The sequence below is a fragment of the Ranitomeya imitator genome, chromosome 8, assembly GCF_032444005.1.
Source record: "Ranitomeya imitator isolate aRanImi1 chromosome 8, aRanImi1.pri, whole genome shotgun sequence".
Lineage (NCBI taxonomy): Eukaryota > Metazoa > Chordata > Amphibia > Anura > Dendrobatidae > Ranitomeya > Ranitomeya imitator.
Window position 1 is genome coordinate 103,343,331 of NC_091289.1, and position 21,774 is coordinate 103,365,104.

The following is a 21,774-nucleotide window of genomic DNA, read 5'->3' on the forward strand; positions in this document are numbered from 1 at the left end:
GGGTATCACCGTACTCAGGAGAAACTGGACAACAAATATTGGGGTCAAATTTCTCCTATAACCCTTGGAAAAATGTAAAAATTCTGGGCTAAAAAATTATTTTTGAGGAAAGAACATTTTTTTTTATTTTCATGGCTCTGCGTTATAAACTTCTGTGAAGCACTTCAGGGTTCAAAGTGCTCACCACACATCTAGATTAGTTCCTTTGGGGGTCTAGTTTCCAAAATGGGGTCATTTGTGGGGGATCTCCAATGTTTATGCACACAGGGTGTTAGGGCTAGCGGAACGCACCAAATAATAAGACTGATAGTGTACGGTGCGTTCGTAGCCCGGGGTCCACCGTGCAGAGATGGAACCTGCTGCTGAGTAATGACGGACTATATGGCGGTACTCATAAGTATACTCGCGTGGGTTAAACTTCACCCAACGTGAAGGAAGTGATCCTGTTGCGTCACAGGGTCGCGGTACCGCACATAGAAGGCGAGCAAGCAGTCAGCGAACTTAACCCCAACTAGGATTGAAGTCCGATTAGACCCTTGCTGGCACAACACCGCAACAGGGTGTGTTAGGCAACTCTTATAATTAGAGCACCGAAGTGCGAACTGTGCCGTGCTGGCAGGCACCACTAAGCACCCAGACGTGGGTCAGGAAGCGCACTACTGGCGCGTGGCGCCGCACTGGCGGTCACAGTAATAGACGCTGATACGTGTGTGACACGTTGAGTGATTTGTCGGGCGCTAGATAGCAGCCATACTCCATACGCGAACAGTCATACAATAGGGTAGGGGTATTTAATGAACGACTTGCACTCACAACAAACACACGTATTCAATTGTACACTAGCGCATGGCCGTGCGGTCATGCGCAGTTTATATAATTGCAGGACAGGAAGTGGCCACAGAAACTTTGCCCTTCCAAGACCTGCCAAGAGGACCAATGGAATGCGCTGCAGAGCCAGAGCACATGACCCTCGATCTCCAACGGGAGATCTTGCTCTGGGCATGCTCAGTGTGCGCAAACAAGGACTTAGTCCCAGGGAAGTCCGCTTGCCGCTGACCAGCACTGACTTTAATGGCAGGAGCTGAAGAAGCAGCACCTGGGGGTTTAAAGTGCTCAGTATGCATCTAGATAAGTTCCTTGGGGGGTCTAGTTTCCAAAATGGGGTCACTTGTGAGGGAGCTCCAATGCTTAGGCACACAGGGGCTGTCCAAACGCGACATGGTGTCCGCTAACAATTGGAGCTAATTTTCCATTAAAAAAGTAAAAAGGCGCGCCTTCCCTTCCGAGCCCTGCCGTGTGCCCAAACAGTGGTTTACCCCCACATATGAGGTATCGGCGTACTCGGGAGAAATTGCCCAACAAATTTTAGGATCCATTTTATCCTATTGCCCATGTGAAAATGAAAAAATTGAGGCGAAAAGAAATTTTTGTGAAAAAAAAAAAAGTACTTTTTCATTTTTACGGATCAATTTGTGAAGCACCTGGGGGTTTAAAGTGCTCACTATGCATCTAGATAAGTTCCTTGGGGCGTCTAGTTTCCAAAATGGGGTCACTTGTGGGGGAGCTCCAATTTTTAGGCACACGGGGGCTCTCCAAACGTTAATAGAGTGCTAAAGAGTGCAGCCAATTTTTCATTCAAAAAGTCAAATGGCGCTCCTTCCCTTCCAAGCCCTGCCGTGCACCCAAACAGTGGTTTACCCCCACATATGAGGTAACAGCGTACTCAGGACAAATTGGACAACAACTTGCGTTGTTCAGTTTCTCCTTTTACCATTGGGAAAATGAAAAAATTGTTGCTAAAAATCATTTTTGTGACTAAAAAGTTAAATGTTCATTTTTTCCTTCCATGTTGCTTCTGCTGCTGTGAAGCACCTGAAGGGTTAATAAACTTCTTGAATGTGGTTTTGTGCACCTTGAGGGGTGCAGTTTTTAGAATGGTGTCACTTTTGGGTATTTTCAGCCATATAGACCCCTCAAACTGACTTCAAATGTGAGGTGGTCCCTAAAAAAAATGGTTTTGTAAATATTGTTGTAAAAATGAGAAATCGCTGGTCAAATTTTAACCCTTATAGCTTCCTAGCAAAAAAAAATTTTGTTTCCAAAATTGTGCTGATGTAAAGTAGACATGTGGTAAATGTTTTTTATTAACTATTGTGTGTCACATAACTCTCTGGTTTAACAGAATAAAAATTCAAAATGTGAAAATTGCGAAATTTTCAAAATTTTCGTCAAATTTCCGTTTTTATCACAAATAAACACAAAATTTATTGACGTAAATTTACCACTAACATGAAGCTCAATATGTCACGAAAAAACAATCTCAGAACTGCTAGGATCCATTGAAGCGTTCCTGAGTTATTACCTCATAAAAGGACACTGGTCAGAATTGCAAAAAACGGCCAGGTCATTAAGGTCAAAATAGGCTGGGTCATGAAGGGGTTAAAGGGAACCTGTCACCCCGTTTTTTCAGTACGAGATAAAAATACTGTTAAATAGGGCCTGAGCTGTGCATTACTATAGTGTACTTTGTGTACCCTGATTCCCCACCTATGCTGCCGAAATAACTTACCAAAGTCGCCGTTTTTGCCTGTCAATCAGGCTGGTCAGGTCATATGGGCGTGGCGACATCGCTGTTTCTTCCCCCAGATCTTGCATATATTTCGGTTGGTGGCGTAGTGGTTTGCGCATGCCCATCTTCTGAATCCACTGGGCAGGAGAAGAAAAAACGCGCGATCGGTGCTATTTCCCTGGTGATCTGTGGGGGCGGCCATCTTCCTGAGGCCACGCGTGCGCATATGGAGTCCTGTGCTGCCCGGGGCTTCAGGAAAATGGCCGCGGGATGCCGCGCGTGCGCAGATGGATATCGCGGCGGCCATTTTCCTGAAGCCGAGTTCGCATCTCTGAGACTATCACAGAGCAGGTGCATTTATACGGAGACTTGATTACACACAGGTGGATTATATTTATCATCATTAGGGATTTAGGACAACATTGGTCATTCAGAGATCCACAATGAACTTCTGGAGTGAGTTTGCTGCACTGAAAGTAAAGGGGCCAAATAATATTGCACGCCCCACTTTTCAGTTTTTGAATTTCCACAAAAATTTAGAATAACTAATAAATTTTTTTCAACTTCACAATTGTGTTCTACTTGTTGTTGATTCTTCACCAAAAATTTACATTTGGTATCTTTGTTTGAAGCATGATATGTGGGAAAAGGTTGAAAAGTTCTCTTTCTCAGTTGTCAGAAAAATGCTGTCCAGCCTGGGGACCCACAGTCGAGCCATAATATTTGAAATGTATTGATTCTGCTCCATAGAGTTACATGGTAAAGATTTTATGGGATAGGTTGTCGGGTTCCAATCCATAGCACTTTTCAAATGCGGATGTCGAGTAGCTGTGTCATGTGTTGCCACTCTCCTGATATTTTGAATCTGCTACAGGAAGGGACAATATTGAAATCTCTGACAAATTTATAAAAACCATCTACTGTGATGCAGTAAAAAAGATCACATTGATCTTTTTCATTCTCTTGCAAATCTGAAACTGAGCATTAAATGGATTCTGTCAGCAGGTGTGTGATGTCATCTAAACACTGCAGGAGTTAGGCTGAAACACAGAATTCAGGGATGTCACTTTTCAAAGTATGCACTGTTATTTACTAACTGTGAAGGATTTATCACTAAAATATTAACATTACAGGACTACTTTAGTATGGCAAAGCCCCCTTTACCTGTGATAAACACTTCACTGTCTTTGCACATACAGAGCCTGGTGTAGGCGGAGGCATCTCCGGACTGGAAACCGCTACGTCATCATCTCGCGAGATCGCAGCATGGACCGGTTACCGGAGCGTCGCGAGCGGGAAAGGCCTGTTGTGGATCCGAGGGGCTAGCGGATGGTGAGTATATAGCGATTTTTAATTTTTTTTATTTTTAACATTAGATCTTTATACTATTGATGCCGCATAGGCAGCATCAATAGTAAAACGTTGGTCACACAGGGTTAATAGCAACGTTAACCGAGTGCATTACACTGTAACATAGCGCGGTCGGTTAACGCTGCCATTAACCCTGTGTGAGCGCTGACTGGAGGGGAGTATGGAGCGGGCACTGACTGCGGGGAGGAAGGAGCGGCAATGTTGCCGCCGGACTGTGCCCATTGCTGATTGGACGTGGCTGTTTTGCCGCGACCAATCAGCGACTTGGATTTCCATGACAGACAGAGGCCGCAACCAATGAATATCCGTGACAGACAGAAGGACAGACAGAAAGACGGAAGTGACCCTTAGACAATTATATAGTAGATTAAAGTCTGCTAAAAATATTTATTTCATATATCGCACACAATTTAAAAGGGTTGTCCAGGCTTGATTAAAAGTTTGAAGTCACACGATGTGGTTGCAAGATCGTGACAGTGTGAATCGTTCACATCCCCGCCCATTCTGGTATTCCCAGTGTGAGCAGGTGGTCTCACGACCCCGTGTGTGTGATTCAGATACTTGTCGCCACATGTCAACTAACTCTAACTCTCTAACTTCTTTCAAATCACTACTATTGAGAAGCCAAATGTATCCAGTAAGCATGTGAACACATGTATGCAAATTACATACACAGTGTCACGAGACCACCCGCTCACACTGGGAATACAAAGGAACCATGATGGTGTGCGTTCTGCATAGTCACAATTTAACAGCCTGTAATCAGAGTGACTTTAGACTTTATTCCCAATCCTGGACAATCCCTTTAACATCTTACTACTGAAGACACTGGGTTTTCGGCCAGTTTCACGCATTCGTATTTTGGGGTACATACTTGGACCACCACAATGCACAGACTGGTTTTTATGATCTGCTCAAAATATCCGTTTATAATTTTTGCACCAATCTAATGTCCAAAATAATGAAAAATATACATTTTTTATTTTGTAGGTAGAAAATGTAAAAAGCTATTAGACTTCAGTTCTGAATTATCATGACCATCTTTTACATACAGTAGTGTACAAAAACATGCATTAATCACAAAATCTCTATACTAGCTTTTATTTCCATGCATTAAAACATTGCACACTGTTTTCTAATTCAAAAGATGAAGAGAAATGTAGATAATTTTTAACTACTTTACAGAAAATGTTAAAAATGAATATTGGGCTGTTATAAAGAATTGCAGTGTCTGCATGTGCCTTTACAAACTCACAATTTGTACTATTTTGTTTTTTTATGTTTTAGCATTCATGTAACTCACTAACCTACCATTTTAGTTGTATACCCACAGTTTTTTAGAACTGCTTCACATCTATATTCCATAGAGTCAACCAGAGGCGAAAGAGGGGCGATTTGAACTTTTGATATATTTTTACTTTTTTCAGATTTTTATAAACTTATAAGATCGCCTGTGTGTAGCAGAAATGATCACTTGTTATGAGCGCCGACCACCAGGCGGCACTCATAGTAATCTGACTGACAACCAAAGAGGTCTGCTGTAGACCTATGATTGTCATGCCAACCCAACAGTGACCTGCGATCACGAGAAGGGGTCACCAATGGGTGGGATTTCCGATGCGCTTCCCGTAAGCGTGAATTAAATGCCGCTGTCAGAGACTGACAGTGGCATTTAACTATTGCAGGTACATGTCAGCTGTGTGTATAACATGTGCCCGGAAAGGTACTATTACACAAGATGTTGGAAAGGGGCTAAAGCATTGGAGATCATTTTAGCTGAACAGCCGATCATTGTCTACACTTTTATATAAGTTTTAGCCTCTCAAATCAACTTTTTAATCAAGTACGCTGTTCTTAACAACCCATATTTCTCAGGCTTTCAAGGAGAAATGCATGTACATGTCCTGGCTTCACTCTTATATAAGGGCCAGCTGATTCACACCTGTTTCTTCATAGACTGATTGACCTCATTAATTGAACTCCACACTGCTATTATTTTGATCACATCCCCTTTCAATTAATTATTCTAATACAGAGACTCAAAAACTTGCAGATCATGAATGCTGCCTCTGGTAGTTTTCTTAGAATCTACTGCACCAATTGGTAAATTGTTTGACATGGGGTAATATAATTTGTACTAAAAACAGCAAATAATCGGGTTAGTCTTATTGGACTGCTATTATTTTGAACACTTCTGTATGACAGGTTTTAAAGGTAAAATATCGTCACTAAAGAAACCCCCAAGAAGTCAGAACATTTGGAGGTTATCACCTCTCAAGCCATTCTGTGATATAGTGAGCATTTTAGACCCACTTATGTTTCCAGAAATTAGTGAACAGCAATCTTTCCAAAGAGATATCAAGTGTAGCGTCCAATATGTTGGGCCAAACTACCTGCCTACAGAGACCTACAACACACACATTTTTAAAGGAACTTGTCACATTGAGCAGTGTTATTTTCCTAAAGTTATAGGGTGAATTTGCTTTTGAATAGCATTTAAACACCATGTATCCAGCTTAAAAAGCAGTAGTGTAGTTTATAGGGAAATTTCAGATGTCTCATGAAAGCCGAAAGCTTCACTGGAGAACCAAGATAGCAACAATTGAAGCCTTCAACATGCCCGCAGCTACCATGGTATCCCATTGGTTCCATGTGAACATTGATAGCAAATGGAAGCAAGTGACGATGCATGGACTGAAGTTATTAAATGATGGTGTTTGAAGCATGCTATGGCCGCTTCAGTTCCAGGCAGGTTCCAACAATGTAACACAGCTGGCATCTGCCTGTTACAAAGCGATCTCAGACCCTGAGACAACTTCATATAGTTAATTCCTTTTTACGACCTATGCTAAATCAAATCATAAGTCTTTAAGGGGTTAAATGTTAATTTCTTCCTTGAAGTCATGTGACAACATTGTTTCTCTCCCCAATTATTTCAATGAACATTTGAAAGGTGACCTAAGGTGAGACCTTAGGTGTTACCTTTATTAGCCATTAGTGATGAGCGAATATACTCGTTGCTTGGGTTTTCCCGAGCACGCTCGGGTGGTGTCTGAGTATTTGTTAGTGTTTGGAGATTGGTTTTCCTTGCCAGAGCTAGATGATTTGTGGCTGAATCAACAAAAACTAAATCTTAGAACACTAACAAATACTCGGAGATCACCCAAGCAACGACTATATTCGCTCATCACTAGTAGCCATTCAAACCCATTTGTGTCAACTTCTGTGCATGTTATCAGGCCAAAATCACCAGGGTATGTGAACTTTTGATCAGGGTCACTTGGATGTTTTGGGCTGTTATTATGATTTAAAAAGAGAAAGCACAGTAGTTTAATAATAAATGGCTTTACCCAACCACTAACCATGAGTGAAGAAAACGTTTTGGTGTTATCACACTGTATGACAAAAACCAAGAAAGAAAAATTCTGCTGGGGTATGTAAACTTTTGAGTACAACTGTAGATGCACCTGTGACGCCCCAGGGCCCCGGTTGTCACAGTGGCATGGTTTCCTCACAGGGAGAGTGATGTCACGCTTGGAAGCGATGGAAGATTCCTCTTATCAGGTACTTAGCACATACAACACCATTCTGACTCCAGGTCAGAAGGAGGAGCTCTACACCCGACTTCAGGGGAGCTGCTCTCTCTGGTCAGGAGGAGGAGTTAGTTGTTAGGCAGTTAGGAAGATTTAGACAGTTGGTGACGGACAGCAGACTGGAGCAGTCTGAGGGGCTGTAGCTCCTAGATAGCGAGATACAGAACGAAAAACAGCCTTTAGCTAACGTGCCAGAGAGCGAAGCACAGAATAGTGACAACGAGGGGGTAATAGCTGTGACCGGGCTACCTCCCTGACAGAGCGCAGATACCAGTAACCGTAAGACCGAGGTTGTGTCGTACTCTGAGGCACAGCAGAAACCGGTAGGGCAGCTAGACTACATGTAACCTGTCCGCCCTAATACCCAGGAGACACAGTGACACATAGAGCCCGGGACATGATAGAGACCATGTAAAAAGGCTCGAGTAACCTGTCATACGGGTTTGTGTCCCACTTCAATAAAGGACAGATATAACTGAGAGGACCTTGCTAAGAAGCCATAGGCAGTAAGGAACTACACCACAGCACTAGAAGGAAGGCTTTTAACTCCACCTGGTAAAGCTGAACTCTGAACTCGCTTCAAGCCGGCCGGACCCTGTCTGTACCTGTGATCTGGTGCCCTGGACTGTGGCTGCCTGCTACTATCAGTAAACCAGGTAAAAATACTGCACAACTGCGTCCTTCGTTCTTTACTGCACCACTCACCATCTTCCATCTATTCACCGGGAGCCCTGGGGACCTACTTCACCTGTGGGAAGTTATACCATCTGGCTGCCATAACATCACCCCAGAGGACCCCTTTAAGCAGCGTTGGTCATCCCTGACCGAATACCACAGGTAATTTCATTTATTATTCAAATAATATTAAAAAATTGTGTGGGGATCCCTTTACTCTTGATGACCAGCCATGATAAAGCTCATAGCTGAGGGTTGCAGCCTGCAGTTGTCAGTTTTGCCTGTGCTGGTTATGAAAATAGAACAACCTTCATGTAATTTTGCTGATGAATACTCCCATCGGCGGCACCTGCCCTCGCTGTTATCAGTGACAGCAGGCATAAGCTGATCAGGGTAGTACTCGCATCAGCCATTTCCTCTGTGAGCGGCGGTTAACTTTTTACTGATTGTCATAGCTGCTGACTCATGCTGTGACAGCATGGAAACCACAGCTCTTTGATAATAATCTTACCACCGATCAGAGCCTGTGTTTGCTGCACTGACATGCAGGAGTCAGCGTGGCAAACAACGAATGTTCGGGTTCCCCATTCATCTTAATGGGGTCCTGGTTCGGGTATCATTGTATCATTCTGGTACCCGAACCAAACTTTTTTTTTTGTTGTTAAAATGACCCGAACATCCAGGGGTTCAGCCATCACTACTCCATATGCAATTTGCATACTTACGGTCTCGTCATAACTATATTTTCTCTAGTCACCTTCCACAACAGTTGTGGTTGTCTCCCCGCCCTAGTGGGGGACAGGAAACACAAAGAGGTTAAATAACCCTCGCCTTCCTACTATCTCCAGTGTTTTTCCTGTCCCCAGTGGGGCATGAAGAGGTTTCCCTCAGGTGCTGCTGTGGCCAGCGAACGGAACACCTGGAAGTTCCTACCAGCTCTGCAGCCGAGGTCGGGCAGTGTTACCTCTCCTCCTCCATGCGGCTGCTCCCGTCTCCATTTGCCATGGACTCGGGACCCCCTTTTTCCCGGCTCACCCGCGCCTCCTCCGGAGGTAAAGCAGGGCGGTGATGTGATGCCGGGGTCCTCTCGGAGCTCCCCGGCATACTCCTCCCGGCGTGTAGTGGAGTTCCTGGTTCGCGTGCGCCGGATGTGACATCAGCGGCACACTTCCGGTTCGCGACCTGGGGCTCCACGCTGGAACGCACGCCATCTCCTGCGTTCCATGTGGGGCTGAACTGCCTGCACTATAGGGTCATCGTGGGCCTCCATACGGACCAAGGGGAGGAGCACACGATTAAAGCTGGACCTCGATACCTTCATATCCTGGTCAGGAGCCTCCAGGTAAAACACTGTGTCTGTCTCTGTGTGACTGTGACAGTTTGACCATGGACGGCGACAAACCGCTGCTACATCTGCAGATCCCAGCGTTCACCCTCCTACCGTGAGTAGCTGGGCTGGTCCCTTCACTGTTCAGATGAGTTGGTATGGGTCATTTAGTATACCTCTCTCTCTTTTAGGGAGAACAGGTCTCTGCCCCAAAGAACAAACCCAGCCACAAGTGTGGTGTTTGTGGCTCCCGGCTACCTTCCGCCTACTAGAAGACCCTGTGTCAACCCTGTACGGATGATCTATTACGTGCTGAACAGCCATCCTTCCTGGACAGCATTAAAACTCTGATTAAACAGGAGGTACAAACCTCCATGGCAGCCTTTTCCCAGCCCCCGGTGTCGCATCCTTCCCCCCCCCCCCCCTAAAAAGAGGAAAATGGCACTGGTTGAAACTGATTCTGACTATGGTGAGGTTCATACCTCAGAGTCAGACAATAATTGGGAAAATGAGGGCTCCACATCCACCTCTAAACCTGATGGGAACAAATATTATTTTTCTTCTGAGGATATGGATGAGCTTGTTTCCATAGTAAGAAAGCACCATGGGGGTTGAGGAAGTGGAGGAAAAACATTCTGTTCAGGATGAAATGTTTGGGGGTCTGAAACCCAAAAGCAAAAAAGGGGTTTCCTATTCATGAAAATGTTCAGAACCTTATTTTTCAGGTGTGGGCTTCCCAGAGAAGGGCCTAAGTGTACCTTCAGATTTTAAGAACCGCTTTCCCCTAGAAGGTGACAATTCTATTTGGGAGGTTCCCAGGATGGAAGTCCAAGTCTCTAAAGTTACTAAAAAGACGTCTCTCCCATTTGAGGATACCTCTCAATTAAAAGATCCAATGGATCGGAAAATAGAAAGCCACCTAAAGAAGTCCTGGGAATCCTCTACAAATTTGCTTAAAGCAAATATTGCGTCTACATGCGTCGCCAGGGCTCTAGTCCTCTGGCTTTGAAAATTAGAGGAACATCTCTCCCAGGGTACTTCCAGAGAGGAAATTCTGGACTCCCTACCCCTTCTTCAAAAGGCAACAGGGTTCTTAGCCGATGCCTCAGGGGAATCCGTTCGTGTGGCTGCTTGGTCCCTAGTCCTCTCTAACTCAGCCAGGAGAGCCCTTTGGCTGAACTCTTGGGGAGGCGACATCACCTCTAAAACCAAACTCTGCGCCATCCTCTTTCAGGGACACCATATGTTCGGGCTAGTATTGGCTGATATCCTTGAAAAGGCATCTGATAGGAAAAAAATCGCTTCCCAAACAAAAAGTTGCTAGGATGCGTTTTTTTTGCCCCCCTCGTGACCAATCCTCCCAGAAGGACTTCAGGGGAAAAGGTAAAATGGGTCGATGGAGCTACCCGAAGGGGGGTAGAGGCAGTAATATCCTTGTGCCTCAACAGCAACAGACCCCTGATAAACAGTGACTCTCCGGTGGGGGGCCGACTCTCGAAGTTTCTCACCCAATGGCAGTCCATATCCACGAACCAGTGGATCCTCCACACCATACAATTTGGACTGAAATTGTAATTCGAGAGCCCGCCCCCCCAATGCCTGAGAATTACCCCGGAACAGTCCCCCAGACCTCCACGACTCCCTTCTCCTTCAAATTCAGGATCTCTTGCGAGAAAAAGTGATATCTCATGTACCTTAGCAGGACTTAGGCAGAGGTCATTACTCTCGTCTATTCCTCATAAGAAAACCCTCCAGGAAATGCAGAGTGATCATAAATTTAAAACCCCTGAACCAGGTCATTAAATACCGAAGATTCAAGATGGAGTCAATCAGAACGGCAATCCCACTTATCAGGCAAAACTAGGTAATGGCTACGATAGACCTGAGGGATGCCTGTTATGTTCCTCAGGTTCACGGTCTCCCACAACCGCAGGATTACTCACTTTCAGTTCAATGTGCTTCCCTTCAGAGTATCCTCAGACCCAAGGATATTCTCAAAAATCATGAGAGAAGCAGTCATCTTCATTCATCTTCAGGGAATCTGCCTCTTCCCTTACTTGGACGACCTTCTCATCATTGCTCCATCAACATCTCAGTTGAACCAAGATGTGTAAAAGATTCTAAGTATACTCGAGTCCCTAGGCTGGATCCCGAATCTCCAGAAGTCAGACCTAAAACCTTCAACAAGGAAAAAATTCCTGGGGATTCTCTTAGACTCAGAGAAAAGAACGTCCTTCCTTCCCGAAGATTGTCAGCGCAACCTTTGTCAGAGAATCTCCAGATTCAGACAACAAAGGTCTCCAACCCTAAAACAGTCCGTATCCATTCTGGGGTCCCTAACTTTGTGTATTCAGGCAGTATCCTGGGCCCAGGCACATACACAAACCCTCCAGACTCACGTACTCCTATACTCACGGAGGTATCGGAACACTATCCAGGAAAGTTCCACTTCCCAGACACATGAAGTCGGCCCTCTCGCGGTGGCTAAAGGGCCGGAACCTCCGGCGGGGGTAAGCTGAGACCAGCTTTCCCTGAAAGTGCTTCACACAAATGCCAGCCGAAGAGGTTGGGGCGCCGTGGTGGAAGAAGCATATTTTCAGGGACTATGGTCCTCAGACATCGGTTCCAGATCTTCCAACCTGAGGGAATTAAAGGCAGTAGAGGAAGCACTGATAGCCGCTCATCTCTCGTTCAAGGCCATCATGTCCGTGTCTACTCTGACAACGTAACGACGGTGGCTTATATTCGGCATCAAGGGGGCACGAAGTATGCCAGTCTGAAGCTAGTTGCAGCATGGATATTTCTCTGGACAGAGAAACACCTGCTTTCAATCTTTGCAGTACATCTGAAGGGCTCAGACAACACCCAGGCGGATTTCCTCAGCAAGAAGGACTTCCATCCCGCAGAATGGTGCCTGAATCAAGAAGTCTTCCTATCCCTAACCTTGAGATGGGAAAGGCCGGAGGTCAACTTATTTGCAAATGCCCAAAATGCAAAATCAAAAACATATTTCTCCCTCAGCCCCATGTGTGGGGCTCTGGTGATAGATGCTTTCGTTCATCCATGGACCTTCAACCTGGCTTACGCCTTTCCACCAATTCCGATGCTGTCAAAGACTCTGCAGACTCGGTCAGACAAAGTCACAACAATTCTAACTGCCCCAATGTGGCTGGGTCGGAGCTGGTACAGTGCCTTGAGGGACATGGCTGAAGAAGGTCCCATACTTCTTCCTCAAAGATCTGACCTCTTTTTTTTCAAGGTCCCCTACTTCACCCAGGACTCAAAAAATTGAACCTGGCGGCCTGGCTACTGAGACATACATCTTAAAGGCCAGGGGCCTCTCAAATAGGGTTATCCAAACTCTCCAAAAGAGTAGGAAACCTGTGACCAATGCTATCTATGGCAAAGTGTGGAAGAAGTTCTCTTCCTGGTGTCTTCCCATTGTCCCTGACCCCTTACACCCCAACATTGCTCAAATCCTAGACTTCTTCCAGAAGGGTTTTGATCTAGGGCTCACCCCGAGTACACTAAAGGTTCAGGTATCGGCCCTTAGTTCTTTTTTTGACCAGGACCTGGCTGGCCACCGCTAGATCAAAACATTCATGACTTCTGCAAGCAAGTTACGTCCTAGACTCCCTAGTCGGGTTCCCCCTTGGGATCTAAATTTAGTGCTCAATAGTCTAAATCAGCCACCCTTTGAGCCCTTGTCTTCATTACCCCTTAAAATCCTAACACTTAAAACTGTGTTCCTTGTGGCAATTACCACGGCTAGGCGCATAAGAGAATTGCCGGCCCTGTCTATTCAAGAACCCTTCCTATCCTTAAATTCAGATAGTATAGTCCTGAGTCTAGATCCCGCCTATATGCCCAAAGTCATTTCAGATTTTCATAGGGGTCAGGATGTAGTATTGCCCTCATTTTCCCCAAATCCTTCCAACACGAAGGAGGAAAGCTTCCACGCCCTGGATGTCCGCAGGGTAGTCCTCCACTACCTGGAGCAATCCAAAGCTTGGAGGATCGACCAGAATCTCTTTATCCAGTTCTCAGGACAGAATAAAGGAAGGAAAGCAGCTAAGAGCACAATTGCAAACTGGATTAAGCAGGCCATCTGCCTTGCATACTCGGAAAAAGATCTTCCTCCACCTATCTCGCTGAAAGCTCATTCTACCCGATCAGTCTCCACATCATGGGCAGCAAGAGGGAACGCCTCATCATACTTTCATCAGACACTACAGACTAAATTTTGACAGGAATCTGACATTCGGCAGACGCTTTCTATAGGCTGTAGTCCCTCCCTAAAGAAATTATCGTTGGTATAACTCCAAGGTGACTGTCGTGGAAGGTGACTAGAGAAAATAGAATGTCTTACGGGAATTTGGTTTCTAGGAACCTTCCATGGCAGCTGTAATTTCCCTCCCTATCTGATATTCAATGGATGATTCCTGCACTTTGGTGGTAACTATTCACGCTAGTAAGGCCAGAAAAAACACTGGAGATAGCAGGAAAGGGAGGGATATTTAACCTCTTTGTGTTTCCTGTCTCCCACTAGGGCGGGGAGACAACTTCCAAGGTGACTGTCGTGGAAGGTTCCTAGAAACCGAATTACCGGTAAGACTAATTCTATTTTCTTCCTGTTTCTATCAATGAAGTAGGGCCTCTGGTATTTCACTGAACATTGAGATAATTAGGAAGAGAAACTAGTCAACACGTTACTATAAATATGTACATCTCATATGTGGTCATATGACGACTACTCAAACCACTTGAACTGTATATAAGAGGAGGCAGCTAACTGCATTCTTGCCCTGGGTTCTGGAAAACCTACATCTGCCTTTGCCTGGAGGACACTGCGTCATAGGTTTGGAACATCAATCACAACCCTATGATGCAGACTAACCTCCTAGACTTGGATGTGGCTGTAAATCTTTGCCTATAGTGAAACGATCAGTAGAAGCAGCTTGTCTGACTATGGGAAGAAGAAAATCATAAGGCAGGTGGCGAGCGGTTGGACTGGGTAATGATGAACTAAGCATTGTTTTGTTTTGTTTTTTTTACACCTTTATTTAAAGTGCATACATATCTGGGTTATGAACAAAGCTGCACAACATATCTTGTTTGCAACCTGGGTACTGCCTGTATATGCCTGTACCTCCTCCCTTCTTCTGTATGTGAAAGTTTGCATTTACTGAATTGAAAATAATAAGAATGTATTATCAGTCCATAAATGTAATTTGGAGGCAAAACTAAACAGGAAGAGGGAGGGAATAAGGAATAGTTTCCAATGCATATTTAAGGTGATATAAGTTAGTCAAAAATGTGTTCAGCAATTAGGTGAGCTACAACCATAAATGCCACCTTTATGGAGCTTGGGTACATTATGGCGTTTGTAAGAAAACATTCTTTCATATGTGCTAGTTATATTTACGGCTGAAATAACTTCTTTCCTGGAATGGATGTTGCAAGACTTCCAATTCTTAGCAACGGTTAATTGCATGGCCATAAAAATAAGGGCAGTGATTATTTTGCCTCAGGGTGTGGATTTGTTCATATGCAAAGAGTAGTGCTATTAGCCATATTCAAAGGGGTGGTCCAGACTTAAACTACAAGTCTGCAGTCACCCTATGTGACTACAGACTTATGAATCATCAAATTGAGTGCACTGTAAGGATCCTCCAATGCCGGGAGCGAGCAGTCATATGACCACAAGTATGCAATATGCATACTCCTGTCTATATTCCTTCTAGATTGGCCTGGCCTTGTTCAATGCAAGTGTATTGAAGGAGCCTGAAAACAGACTAATTGGAATGTGGCCGGGATATAATTTAATGCCGTACAACAGCACCAGTCATTGTAGTCTGGTGAAGGGCAATTTTGGAGGAAGGACGGAATTCATTTGAACGCTGTTGGCATGGACATGTGGTGTTTGGTGGCACAGGAAGGTGTTGAAATGGGTCTAAAGGTGTGGAGAGACATACATGTTTAAGGGGTCAGAACATTTGTTAGTGGCATGGGGGGGGGTCCTCGAAGTTGGTGGAATTGGTTAATGGCGGATCGGAGGGGGGTGATCTCAAGAGGTCCTGGATTACCCTGGGTCAAGTGGACAGGTGTTTAAATAATCTCGTGGAAGGGATTAAAAGAGGACCTGTTATTGTTTTTTGGATATTGGCCAGGTTGGTTAATAGCTGACTCTGAACTGGTGCATATAGAATAAATATCAATTGCACACTCCTTTTGGATGCAAACAAAATTTGTTATTACAGTTCAAGACAGAAGAGTAACCTTTTGAGTGTCAATGCGTTTTGGCCAAACAGGCCTTTTTCACGACAGTTGCCTTCAGTAGGTAATCTCTTCTAGACAGGGCTTTTCTCTTCCCTGGCAGTGCAATTCTGAAAGGCATTGTTCAAGAGATATCCATAAGCAGGGTGAAAAGTCTGTATTTCACATGTCCTGGGCCGGGTGATTGCTTTAGTAATTCAGATTACCTACTGAATGGACCTGAAAAAGGCCTGTTTAGCCGAAATGCGTTGACACTCAAAGGTTGCTCTTCTGTCTTGAACTGTAATAAAATACATTTTGTTTGCTCTCAAAAGGAGTGTGCAATTGATATATATTCTACATAGTCTGAGGGACTTCACCAATTCCCTCAATTGGCACCTCCGTTAGTGAAATACCTCAGTATGCACGCCAATATCTATTTTTCTGAGCTGGGGCATAGTGGCTAGAGATTATTATTATTATTATTATTATTATTTATTTATATAGCACCATTGATTCCATGGTGCTGTACATGAGAAGGGGTTACATACAAGTTACAAATATCACATACAGTAAACAAACTAACAATGACGGACTGATATAGAGGGGCGAGGACCCTGCCCTTGCGGGCTTACATTCTACAGGATTATGGGGAAGGAGACAGTAGGTTGAGGGTTGCAGGAGCTCCGGTGTTGGTGAGGCGGTAGCTCCGGTGTTGGTGAGGCGGTAGCTCCGGTGTTGGTGAGGCGGTAGCTCCGGTGTTGGTGAGGCGGTAGCGGTGTCAGTGCAGGCTGTAGGCTTTCCTGAAGAGATGAGTTAAGACTTAACCTGGGGCCAAGGTGGGATTATCAAACCTGTGGCTTACGGTTTTTGGAGCTTTGAGGACCACCCATTTTGGGAGGTTATTTTTTAAACTGTTTTGTATTAAATGTTAAAGGCTGCTGTGGCCAATTAATCCAATCTAAGTGTGGTGTGTTTATTGAGCTTTTAGTATAAAAGATCAGAAGGGGATTAGGTGTTTAAAACGTTAAGAACTGAAGCTCACATGAGTCACGAATACCCCAATAAAGGCCTTACTTGGCCCCAAGCAGCGAAGGGAGGCCGACATAACAGGGTTGACGTGGAAATATAGTGAGCTGGAGGGATATTTAGAGGATTGGGGTCAACAGATTGATTTAGAGGAGGAGCTGGGGTTAGGTCTTGGGAGGAGGAGGGGTCAGAGGTGGTGTTAAGGGGCAGTAATATAAAAGGGTCAGCCATCTTAATGTGGGTAGCCATTATAGGTACTCCCTGACAGAGTTAAGAAGCTAAGTGCTGCAGACAGCAATGACTTGATGCCTCCATCCTGCTTATTGTAAGGACCGATGACAGGGAAATTGTAACCTAAAACTATGCACTAGGCTAAAATAAAATGGCGTTAGGCTCCACCTACAGCTGTGAACTGGGCACAACACCATAAAGAAGATCAGGTTGGACACTGACCTTAGTCTCCTATACCTTGTAGCTGCTGTACTTGCTGTGCATAAATGTCATGTTCAAACATTTACACATCATCAAATAAAAATGGCAGCCCCCATTGGATGAGTAAAATGAACTGGTGTAATTATCATTACTTTTTCAAACAGTCATAAGTAACGTTTTATGCACAACTTCAATTTTTGCAACAGAAAATCTAAAATCAGTCCTGATTTCATGGATTGAAATCGTACCCATTATAATCTATACGGATGTTGTTTTTTTTCCTGCGAATCAAGTGTATGCAAAAAAAAAAATTAAAACAAACCGAGAAATGCTTTTTTTTTATTCTAGTCACAGAGCAAAGTCTCCCATGCAATGTTCAGGAAAAACTGACATGGCACAGTGATTGCGTACTAGCTGCATCCTGCCTGTGTCTGTTTTTTCACTGACTGTTTCATAGGATAAGGCCTCAATCAGACGTCCATGGGTCGTCATGTACAGGTTTTGTGTTTTGCATGGACAGAACACCTATACTATGGGGCTCCTCTCATGTCTGTGTTTTTTCTGCACTGAGTTAAGCAAAAAACATCAAGAAGATATCCATTTTTTTTAAATGAGTCAGTGAAAATGTCCGGGATTAACATTGTAAGTAGGATATTTGTAATTTATTTTTTGGTACATGAAAATCCCTGGTAAAACTGACGGTAAAAACTGACACAGACCAAGCCATTCAGTTATTTAAATTAAAGTTTCAAACTGACCATAGCATCAGTACACATAGCAAAACCAAGTTCCGTACAGTGACCTGTATATAGCCCCAAGAATAAGATCTCACCAATAATGTAAAATAATTTAAAAAACAAAACAAAAACAAACAAACAACCTTTCTTCAAAGCACATGCTTGTGTGAAGCCATGTAAGGTTAGGGTCGAATTTTTGCCATGTTTCAAGTTTACACTTGGAGGAAAAAAAATGATGCAAAAGATATAATATATATAGAGTTTGTATTAGAGTAATCCACTACCGACTTTCCTTCTAAATTAAAAATGCATACTTAGGCCCGGATTCATCAAAGTGTTTTTGCCAGAGAGCTGACGCAAAATTCTTTTAGGCTATGTACACACGTTGCGGATTAGGTTTAGGAATTTCTTGAGCGGATTCTGCCTCTCCTGGCAGAAAACGCACTTGCAGATTTGTCGCGTTTTTTGTGCGGTTCCGCAGTGGTTTTTGTGCGTTTTTGCTGCGGTTTTCTTGCGGATTTGCTGTGTTTTTTACCCCTGCGGTTTTCTATAATGGAATGGGTACAAAAACGCTGCAGTTCACAAAAAAGAAGTGACATGCTACTTCTTTTAAACCGCAGCATTTCCGCAGCGGATTTTCCGCAAAGTGTGCACAGCATTTTTTTGTTCTCCTTGATTTACATTGTACTGTAAATCAATTGCGGATCTGCAGCGTTTCTGCACTGCAAAAAAACGCTGCGGATCCACAGAGAATCCGCAACGTGTGCACATACCCTTAGAAGTTGCAAAATTTTTGGTGTTTTTACACCACTTTCCCCCTGCTCCACCAAAATGGGCTCAGCTGGGGCAGAAAGTGGGCATGATATTGTAACTGCAGGTCCCGTAGAAGCATTGCACTAACGTGAAACGATCATCGTCCTCTGTTCTTCCTCTTCCCACGCCCCTGATCTCCTGCGCACCATGTCTACGTCCCAAAGTTTGGAATAAAGGGCTTGAATTTTTAAACGGATTGATGAGTGCCGCTCTTCTTTTTCGTACTGCGTGTTCATGTAGCCGATGCCCATTACAAGCCTCATCTGGGTGCAGCTATAATCAGTGGCATAGACTGAAGAATGAGGGCACAAATGCAAAATCTCCGAAAGGCCCCCAATTATTACATATATTTAATAGTGTCTTTATAGTACCTAATGGGGCCTTTGGGCCCACTATGTGCCCGGATCTGGGTCCAACTACACAGGAATCCATGCCCCCATTACCGTCCTTAAAACGTAGAAATCGCCTAATGGCTGAGGCACATATGACAATATTTTCTGTTTAAAAAAACTAATCTGCTTTGACTTTTAGCCATGCAGCTTTATGCAATTATATTGGAATAGTTTTAAAATGAAGCATGGGATTCTTGTAGATTATTGTATGGTGCATTTTGACCCACAGTATGACTGGAGCATCGCACACAGTGTGAGGTAAAGACCGAACTACACAACACTTCTTCTACTTTGCTTCTTGTCACACAATATAAATATATGTAACTTTAATGCTAGTGGAGTCCTAAGTCATAACTGGTATCAGAAAGCAACAGGAAAAGCAGAAGCTGGGAGATAAATGATGGCCAGTCAGTAAGGAGCCCTCAGCTGCAGGCACACAGGAAACTTTGCAAGGAACATCGTGCTAACAGCTGCATGGCACAGCAGAGCCCTGACCAGTCATCTACAGAACGCCTAGTGGCACTACTACACCCAGCAGACATACTACTCTCACTATGGCATGGAAACAAGTGGACACTTTCTTAAGGAAGTCATTCTAATTGCCTGATGAGAGGCTGCTGGCTCCCACAGTGCACAAGGGGTTAAGATGAGGCAGGGAAGGAAGCCACCAACCTACCTCCATGACAGGGCTCCAGCTCTACATTAATGAAGGGCACAATAACCTGGGAGAAACTCACCTGCAGTCCTCTTTCTCTGCGTACAAGTCCCAGGCAGGGAAGTTACAGTACAAACTACAACTCCCAGTATGCTTTGCAACAACTCAAGGAAAAGGCTCAACAACTTTATCTATAGATTTTGAGTTTTTGAGAGTTCCCCGACTCTGCATGCAAGAGCGCCCCTTGCTGGCAGCTATGTGTTTCATGGGCCAGATTGCCTGCTGCCGGCTTGTGAGGCCAGTATGTGCAGCACAAGGGACTGGGAGGTGTGGGAGGCACAGGAGACACCCAGTTACAATCCTCCCCTATGATTCCGGAACAGAGAACTTGTAGTTTATTATACTTATTGTCATTTCTATTCCTCACTATTGAAGTTGCAGCTCCATGAAGAAGGACAAGTCCTTGAATTTGTAAATCACCGCGTCAAATCACATGAGAAGGGGATTGTCCAAGTTTGGTACAAAAGTCTCAAGTCACTCTATATGACTGCAGACTGGTAAATCCTCACATCGTGCCCGATGCTTGCTGTCAGGATTCTACGGCGCCGGGGGCAGATATTCATGTAACGGCATGTAGGCAAAATGCTTATTCCTCAACACATTCCGACTAGATGTGCAGAAATGTGACTATCGCATACTTGCAGTCACATGACCACCTGATCTCAAGCCACACATGGAAAACACCTTTGATAATCTGCAAATAATGAAAAAATGGAAATATTTTTTTAAAAACTTTTAGTATTAGAAAAACCTGCACGTAGAACAATACGCCATGCTATAAAAACATTGATGGTTGTCTGAGGAATGTTCTGCCATACTGTATGCTCTTGGGCAAATCATTAAACCTCTTCTCAATTGTCAAGTAATCATGTCCCAGATATGCTCGATGTGAGACAAGGCCTGAGAAGTTTGAAGACACAAAAGAGAATAGTAAAACCAAAAACACTCAGTTTGAAAAAATGTTGCAGTAATCCGCAAGTGCTAGTAAAAGATGTAAAAAACAGGGTATTTGGTTGATACGTTTTTTGCAAAAAATGTATACTAAGCTGCTCTACCAATCTTCACGGTATACCCTTATCAGAGCAGTCCTAACTAATGTATGCAATCCCTATCTGATGTATTTAAAAACCTGATCATCTGTATATAACCTGTGTGAACAGGGTTCAGAGAGGAAAAATCCATGTGTGCATACAGGGTAGAACAGCTTTTGTGCAGATAGCCCAAGAGGAGTGGTGGAACTCCCCAGTCTTGTAGACACAAGAGAACAATTATGGAAACAGGAACACATGGGCTACTTGCACAGTGAACAAGTCTGTATGATCATGTTCACACACCACCAAGAAACCTGAAGACACAAAAGAGAATAGTAAAACCAAAAACACTCAGTTTGAAAAAATGTTGCAGTAATCCGCAAGTGCTAGTAAAAGATGTAAAAAACAGGGTATTTGGTTGATACGTTTTTTGCAAAAAATGTATACTAAGCTGCTCTACCAATCTTCACGGTATACCCTTATCAGAGCAGTCCTAACTAATGTATGCAATCCCTATCTGATGTATTTAAAAACCTGATCATCTGTATATAACCTGTGTGAACAGGGTTCAGAGAGGAAAAATCCATGTGTGCATACAGGGTAGAACAGCTATTGTGCAGATAGCCCAAGAGGAGTGGTGGAACTCCCCAGTCTTGTAGACACAAGAGAACAATTATGGAAACAGGAACACATGGGCTACTTGCACAGTGAACAAGTCTGTATGATCATGTTCACACACCACCAAGAAACCTGAAGACACAAAAGAGAATAGTAAAACCAAAAACACTCAGTTTGAAAAAACTGAGAAGTTGCAGGCCATGGTATCATGTATAGG

General features: G+C 44.0%; 1 protein-coding gene across 3 annotated transcripts in view; it reads right to left on the reverse strand.

Moving 5' to 3' along the window:
- The window catches only part of PLA2G4A (phospholipase A2 group IVA), a 197,882-nt gene extending 177,734 nt beyond the window's left edge, over positions 1 to 20,148 (reverse strand). The window contains exon 1 of one of the 3 annotated variants that reach the window (XM_069737229.1): positions 19,931 to 20,148. The gene's annotated coding sequence lies outside the window, so the exon portion shown is untranslated. Of the gene's footprint in view, positions 1 to 19,869; positions 19,895 to 19,930 lie in introns of those variants that run through there. The other 2 variants (XM_069737232.1, XM_069737231.1) reach the window with 2 other exon arrangements.
- Positions 20,149 to 21,774: the final 1,626 nt, after the last annotated feature.